The following is an 8331-nucleotide window of genomic DNA, read 5'->3' as shown; positions in this document are numbered from 1 at the left end:
ATTTTTTAGTGTGATAGATAATTTGTTGCGCGAGACCCGCTCCAAATTTCAAGTCATTCGGATACCTCAGAAGCTCTCAGCAAAAAAGACAAATCGGGTCACTTGTCTTTTTTGCTGAGAATTGCTCAGATGTCCAAATGACTTGAAATTTGGCGCGGGTCTCACGCATCAAATTGTCTACCAATTTTTTTTTTGGAAATATTTTGATGTTTTTTTGAAATTTTTACGATTTTTTTTCTAACCAGGTGCAGATGAGTCTGGGCACCGAAACGCCCTACTCAAATGTATGCTCTTATATTATTTTACAGAGGGAATAATAGTTTTTCCGCAATATTGGACAAATAGTAGTTTCTCTCTTGCAGCTTATTAAGCTCTCTACCGAATATGTATTCACTATGAGGAAAAATTTGTATGCCGGGTGTTGAGTTGTTTGCCTAGTGTATTTTGTCGGGCCCTCGACAAACAAGCCTTTTGTCGAGTGCACCATGCAAAAAAATAAAAAAAATGGAACTCTACAAAGTGATGCTTTGCCGATTGCTACATTAGTCAAACAAAAAACACTCAGCAAAAGCAAGCTCTTAGCCGAGTGCTTTTTATAAGACACTCAGTTAACCATTAAAAAGCAATAAAATGCATGTGTTAATTCTATTTTCAAGAGCAAACTTTTGATTGTTGGGTTTTTTTATAGGGGGGGGGGGGCTACAAATATATGTAAGTACCTAAATATGGATTTTCCCTGAATTTGTAGCTCATTTTTCATAGATGTACTTCAAATTGAATATTATTTGGTAAATTGGTAGAGAAGGAATTCATGTCTTAAAATTAGCAAATGGTTCCAGAAAAATGCCAAAATTTGGCATTAGTAACACAATGTAATATGCTCCATGTGGAAACATTTAAGGATGTTATAGAAAAATATTTGTTGCTATATTTAAGCAACAAAGCACATTTCTAGGCGTTTAATGTATGTAATTTAAATATGAACTATAAATGCATGCAATGTTGACACAAAAGGGTTAATAAATACTATGTATGTTCTTGAGCCTGTGTTTAGGCCTTATACAAAAAATAAGAGAAACTCCAAAACATCAGGAAGCCAAGACTCGACACCGACCATGGAGCTTATTGGTTCTTAATTCTGAGAAATGCAATCAAAGTTTGGAAAATAAGAAACATGGCAATGGTGTCACGATATGATTCATAGAGGCCGTGGTAAAATCTTGAGAAAGTTTCGCATGAACACTACTTGATAATCAAAGCATCTCCTAGGAAGAATCGTTGTTTCGTGAGGAAGCATGTCGGGTATGAAGACAAAGTGTTAGTTACATTGTCATTTCACCTTAATTTTTTTTACACACCATCACATGTTCCACGTAAATTTAGGGTTTGTTTGCTATACTTAAGCCATTAAATACATTTCTAGGAATTTAACTACTCCCTCCATTCCTAAATATAGGGTGTATAGTTTTTGGCACGGAAATTAAAGAACGCATGTGGAGGAAAAATTTCATAAAATTTGGGCGAGATTACACCTGACTAATTGACATGAGAAAATAGAGTAGCTTGCCATATATAAGAAAATGTAATCAAATCCCTTAAAAAATTAGTCAAATGAGTGGTGAAACGCAATACACCTTAAATTTTGGACTTTCTATCAAAAATCTGTACACCTTATATCAAGGAACGGAGGGAGTACTATAATCTAAATTTGAAAAAGTTGCCGAAAACGGGTTGATAAATCCTATTTGTGTTCTTGAGTCTATGTTTAGGGCATCTCCAATGCCGGACTTCAAACCGCCTGCATACGTTCAAACCGTGAGGTCCGGACGTGTTCTGCCATCTAACGAGGGCCTGTATCGGTCCGTTTGCCGGTACGGATGCCCGCAAGTTGGAGACAAAGTGGTGGTGGTGGTTGGGGGGGGGGGGGGGGGGCTTTGCGGGCGTGTAGACTGCTGCCACTCCTGCGTCTGACTGCCCTTGCCTACAAAAAAAACCACTCGCCTCTCCCATGCTTTCCATCGAATGCCTGCACCGCATTTATGTTGGCCCAGAGCATGCAGCAGCCGACATTGATTCCTGCGATTTGATCGGACGGGAGGGCGGTGCTAACGAACGTGACGTCTCTAGAGTTGTCGCTTCGATGCATACGTCGCATCTAGAGAAACCATGTCCGGTCGCTGCGCCGCATTAAACGGACTAACTGCCCCTTCACTTGGCCTGGCCATGACTATTTAAGTTATGCACCGGCGACGCACAGCGCAACACTCTCCCTCCCCAAGCACCGCCCCTCCCCGTCACTATCCCCGAGCCCTTCTTCCTCCCTGAGCCTAGCAGCGATGCCGAAGTCCCAGTTCTCCACGGCGACCCTCTACATCATGCACCAGGAGGCGGAGCGGCTACTGCACAAGCGACAGGCAGCCACCGGGCAAGGTTGTCGCGACCCTCCTACGCCGTTTCGCTGCTGGAGGGAGGACGACAATGACGATGATGGCACAAATGGTGGCGACGGTGCGGCATGCTAGGGCGGCCACACGTATGAGGTGGTCGTCTGTTGTAGGGTTTATGTTTTTTCTAGTTTTTTAGTTAAATGGTCGAAATAAAACCTATTTATGCAAATCATGACCGAACTTGAATTAAATCCTGTGTGTTTGTATGAATTTCATCCGGTTAGTTCAAACAGTCGTTGAAATGTATGCGGGCAGCAATGGATGGCCAGCCCCCGCATCCATCTCCGCGGACTAGTCCCCCTATCCCCAGACGAAAGCGGAGCAAATTTGCGGGTCATCATTGGAGATTCCCTTAGGCCTTACACAAGACAATAAGAAGAATTCCAAACATCCTGCTGCCAAGACTTGACTCCGAACATGGAGCTTATCAGAAAATCCAAACAAAGTCTGAAAAATGTGAAACCCGTCGTCATAGTGTCATGATATGATTCCTAGAGACTGTGGTGAAAAATGAGCAGATTTTGAAAAACTTTTGACCCACATTGCTTTGAAACTTGAACATTGATGTCTACTACACAATCTTCTTCTTGTAGATGTTGTTGGGCCTCCAAGTGCAGAGGTTTGTACGACAGTAGCAAATTTCCCTCAAGTGGATAACCTAAGGTTTATCAATCCATGGGAGGCATAGGGTGAAGATGATCTCCCTCAAGCAACCCTGCAACCAAATAACAAAAAGTCTCTTGTGTCCCCAACACACCCAATACAATGGCAAATTGTATAGGTGCACTATTTCGGCGAAGAGATGGTGATACAAGTGCAATATGGATGGTAGATATAGCTTTTTGTAATCTGAAAATATAAAAACAGCAAGGTAACTAATGATAAAAGTGAGCACAAACAGTATTGCAATGCTTCAAAACAAGGCCTAGGGTTCATACTTTCACTAGTGCAAGTTCTGTCAACAATAATAACATAATTGGATCATATAACTTTCCCTCAACATGCAACAAAGAGTCACTCCAAAGTCACTGATTGCGGAGAACAAACGAAGAGATTATGGTAGGGTACGAAACCACCTCAAAGTTATCCTTTCTGATCGATCTATTCAAGAGTCCGTAGTAAAATAACACGAACCTATTCTTTTCGTTCGATCTATCATAGAGTTTGTACTAGAATAACACATTAAGCACAAATCAACCAAAACCCTAATGTCACCTAGATACTCCAATGTCACCTCAAGTATCCGAGGGTATGATTATACGATATGCATCACACAATTTTAGATTCATCTATTCAACCAACACAAAGTACTTCAAAGAGTGCCCCAAAGTTTCTACCGAAGAGTCAAGACGAAAACATGTGCCAACACCTATGCATAAGTTCATTGAACCCGCAAGTTGATCACCAAAACATACATCAAGTAGATCATGTGAATATCCCATTGTCACCACAGATAGGCACGACAAGACATACATCAAGTGTTCTCAAATCCTTAAAGACTCAATCCGATAGGATAACTTCAAAGAAAAAACTCAATCCATTACAAGAGAGTAGAGGGGGAGAAACATCATAAGATCCAACTATAATAGCAAAGCTCGCGATACATCAAGATCGTATCACCTCAAGATCACGAGAGAGAGAGAGAGAGAGAGAGATCAAACACATAGCTACTGGTACATACCCTCAGCCCCGAGGGTGAACTACTCCCTCCTCATCATGGAGAGCGCCGGGATGATGAAGATGGCCACCGGCGAGGGATCGCCCCTCCAGCAGGGTGCCGGAACAGGGCCCGGATTGATTTTTGGTGGCTACAGAGGCCGGCGGCGGCGGAACTCCCGATCTATTGTGCTCCTGGATGTTTTCGGGGTATATGGATATATATAGGTGAAAGAAGTCGTTCAGGGGAGCCACGAGGGGCCATGAGGGTGGGGGCGCGCCCAGGGGGGTAGGGCGCGCCCTAGACCATCGTGGCCACCTCGAAGCTTCCCTGACGTCTACTCCATGTCTCCTGGATTGCTTCCATTCCAAAAATAACTCTCCCGAAGGTTTCATTCCGTTTGGACTCCGTTTGATATTCCTTTTCTTCGAAACACTGAAATAGGCAAGAAAACAACAATTTGGGCTGGGCCTCCGGTTAATAGGTTAGTCCCAAAAATATATATATAAGTGTATAATAAAGCCCATAAACATCCAAAACAGGTAATATAATAGCATGGAACAATAAAAAATTATAGATACGTTGGAGATGTATCAAGCATCCCCAAGCTTAATTCCTGCTCGTCCTCGAGTAGGTAAATGATAAAAACAGAATTTTTGATGTGGAATGCTACCTAGCATTTTTCTCAATGTAATTTTCTTTATTGTGGCATGAATGTTCAGATCCAAAAGATTCAAGATAAAAGTTTAATATTGACATAAGAGTAATAATACTTCAAGCATACTAACAAGTAATCATGTGTTATCAAAATAACATAGCCAAAGAAAGCTTATCCCTACAAAATCATATAGTTAGGCTATGTTTCATTTTCGTCACACAAAATACTCCCTTCATGCACAACCCCGGTTTCAGCCAAGCAATTGGTTCATACTTTTTAACGCGCTTCAACTTTTTTTCAACTCTCACGCAATACATGAGCGGAAGCCCTGGATATAGCACTATGATGGAAGTTGTGTGGAGAAGACAAAAAAGGAGAAAAATTCACATTGACGAGGCTAATCAACGGGCTTTGGAGATGCCCATCAATTGATGTCAATGCGAGGAGTAGGGATTGCCATGCAACGGATGCACTAGAGCTAGAAATGTATGAAAGCTTAACAAAAGAAACTAAGTGGGTGTGCATCCAACTTGCTTGCTCACGAAGACCTAGGGTATTTTTAGGAAGCCCATCATTGGAATATACAAGCCAAGTTCTATAATGAAAAATTCTCACTAGTGTCACGCCCAATATACGACCCTATCCAAAAGGAACTCGAAGGTCCCACCAAGGATAGACCCGCATATTGAAACACTTTTGCAAGGTGGATATCATTACATCAACATTACATAATTAGATGGGGATACATACATAAGGCATACAATGCCACACGAATACAACATCACTTACATAAGATCAACATCCGACTACAGATGAAACAAAAAAAGAAGCTCAAACGACATCCACCCTGCTAGCCCAGGCTGCCGACCTGGAACCTATCCCCTGATCGAAGAAGAAGCAGAAGAAGAACTCCAAAACAAGCAAACATCGCTCTCGCGTCATGATCATCGCATAACCTGTACCTGCAACTGTTGTTGTAGTAATCTGTGAGCCACGAGGACTCAGCAATCCCATCACCATGGGTATCAAGACTAGCAAAGCTTAAAGGAAAAGGAAGGGGTAAAGTGGTGAGATTGCAGCAGCGACTAAGCATATATGGTGGCTAACCAACGCAAATAAGAGCAAGAAGAGAGCAAGCGGAACGGTTGTGAAGCTAGCAATGATCAAGAGGTGATCCTGAACTCCTACTTACGTCAAACATAACCCAAAACCGCGTTCACTTCCCGGACTCCACCGAAAAGAGACTATCACGGCTACACACGCGGTTGATGCGTTTTAATTCGAATCAGGTGTCAAGTTATCTACAACCAGACATTAACAAATTTCCATCTGCCCATAACAGCGGGCACGACTTTCGAAAGTTTATACCCTGCAGGGGTGTCCCAACTTAGCCCATGATAAGCTCTCGCGATCAACGAAGGATATACCTTCTCCCAGGAAGATCCGATCAGACTCGGAATCCCGGTTTACAAGACATTTCAACAATGGTAAAACAAGACCAGCAAGACCGCCTGATGCGCTGACAAATCCCGATAGGAGCTGCACATATCTCGTTCTCAGGGCACACCGGATGAGACATCCTACGAGTAAAACCAGCCCTCAAGTTTCCCCGAGGTGGCCCCACAGTCTACTCACTTCAGACCAACACTCGAAGGAGTACTGGCCCGGGGGGGCTAAAATAAAGATGACCCTCGGGCTCTGGAAACCCAAGGGAAAAAGGGCTAGGTGAGGCAAATGGTAAAACCAATGTTGGGCCTTGCTGGAGGAGTTTTATTCAAAGCGAACTGTCAAGGGGGGTCCGATAAATCACCCAACCGCGTAAGGAACGCAAAATCCAGGAACATAACATCGGTATGATGGAAACTAGGGTGGCAAGAGTGGAACAAAACACCAGGCATAAGGCCGAGTCTTCCACCCTTTACCAAGTATATAGATGCATTAATTAAATAAGGGATATTGTGATATCCCAACAAAATCCTATCCATCATGGAGCAATCTTCAACTTCACCTGCAACTAACAACGCTATAAGAGGGGCTGAGCAAAAGCGGTAACATAGCCAAGCAACGGTTTGCTAGGAAGGGTGAAAAGGTTAGAGGCTGACATGGCACAATAGGGAGGCTGAAAGAGCAAGCGATAGGAAGCATAGCAAAGAAATAGAACGAAGCAACTAGCATAGCAATGATAGTAGTGAGATCCAGGGTAGCGGTCATCTTGCCTGAAATCCCGCTAGGAAGAAGAACGAGGTCCATGAAGAAGACGAACGGGAGAAGTCAAAGGATTCCTCACAATCGCAACATTACTGGAACTAAGAAGCAACACCGGAAAGGAACAAACAACATGGTAAATGCACAAGCATAAACATGGCATGATGCGCAAACAAGTATGATGCATGTACGGTTTAAAGAGGCATGGCATGGCAAAGTGCAACAAACAATACTACAAGTTAAGTGGAGCTCAATAAGCAACGAGTTGCATATTGACGAAACACCACATGCAATTATTTAGTTCACTCTTGTTTAGGTACACAACAACATTAAATGTTGTTAAACATGGCAAGAGATGAAACATATGAAAACTACCTATCTAGGCAAGTTTAAATGAGGCCGGAACAACAAACAACAATTCCGGAAAATCCCCATGTGCAAATTATGAATTTGGTACAGTTCTGTCCTAAACCATATTTTAATGCTGTTAAACAGGAAAATAAAGTGGACCATGTTAATCTATGCATTTTTCCACCCCATTTACATATAAAGTTTATTAAAATTGGAGTTACGGTTAATTAGTTATGAAATAAAGCATTTTAACATGGCAATTAAACTAATTAAAACAAACAGCATTTTAAACATTTTAACATGGGATGAAAATGGCATATTATGAAACTAGATGAAATTCTAAGCACTTTACATATATAATTTGTTATAATCCGATGCATGGTTAATTAATTATTGATGCATGAACATTAAGGGGTTTTCTGAAAAACTGGCAATCTCTGGATAATTTGGAAATTCGTAGAGCCAAAAAAATACATATACGGGCCGAATTCTGCTAGCCCAAGAGTGCACAGGAGAGGCGGCTGGAGGGGGGCTGCTCACATTGGGCCTTGAGGCCAAATCGGTGGAGAGGCCAAGGCAGGCCGACGGAACTGACGAAGAGGAGCTGGGCCTTGGCAACGCGGTCAACGCCAGACTGAACCGAGCGAGCCGCTGCTGCTCTCGTTTCTGAAGAAACAGAAACAGCAGCAGGACCATGGCAATCGAGAAGACACCGGCAGGGGGTCACGGCGACGAGGTCGGCGGGAACCGGCCGGAAAGGGCGGAACGGAGCGCGGGGAGGCGCTGGGGTCCAAATCCGGCAAGGGGAGGCACGGATCGGGGCTCGGTGCAGCGGCTCCGGCGAGGCAGGGGGACTTGGCGCAGCGGAAAGCAGAGGAGGCCGAGGCGTCATGGCAGTGGAACAACAACGGCGGCGGAACTTGGGGCACCGGAGGAAGGAGGTCTGGCGGGGCCCGAGGGCACATGGCACCGGGGTCAATGAAGCAGGGGAATCGAGCGGGCCTGGAGCGCTG

The sequence above is a fragment of the Triticum aestivum genome, chromosome 4B (assembly GCF_018294505.1).
Source record: "Triticum aestivum cultivar Chinese Spring chromosome 4B, IWGSC CS RefSeq v2.1, whole genome shotgun sequence".
Lineage (NCBI taxonomy): Eukaryota > Viridiplantae > Streptophyta > Magnoliopsida > Poales > Poaceae > Triticum > Triticum aestivum.
The sequence above is the reverse complement of the archived record's forward strand: the minus strand, read 5'-3'. Positions refer to the sequence as shown.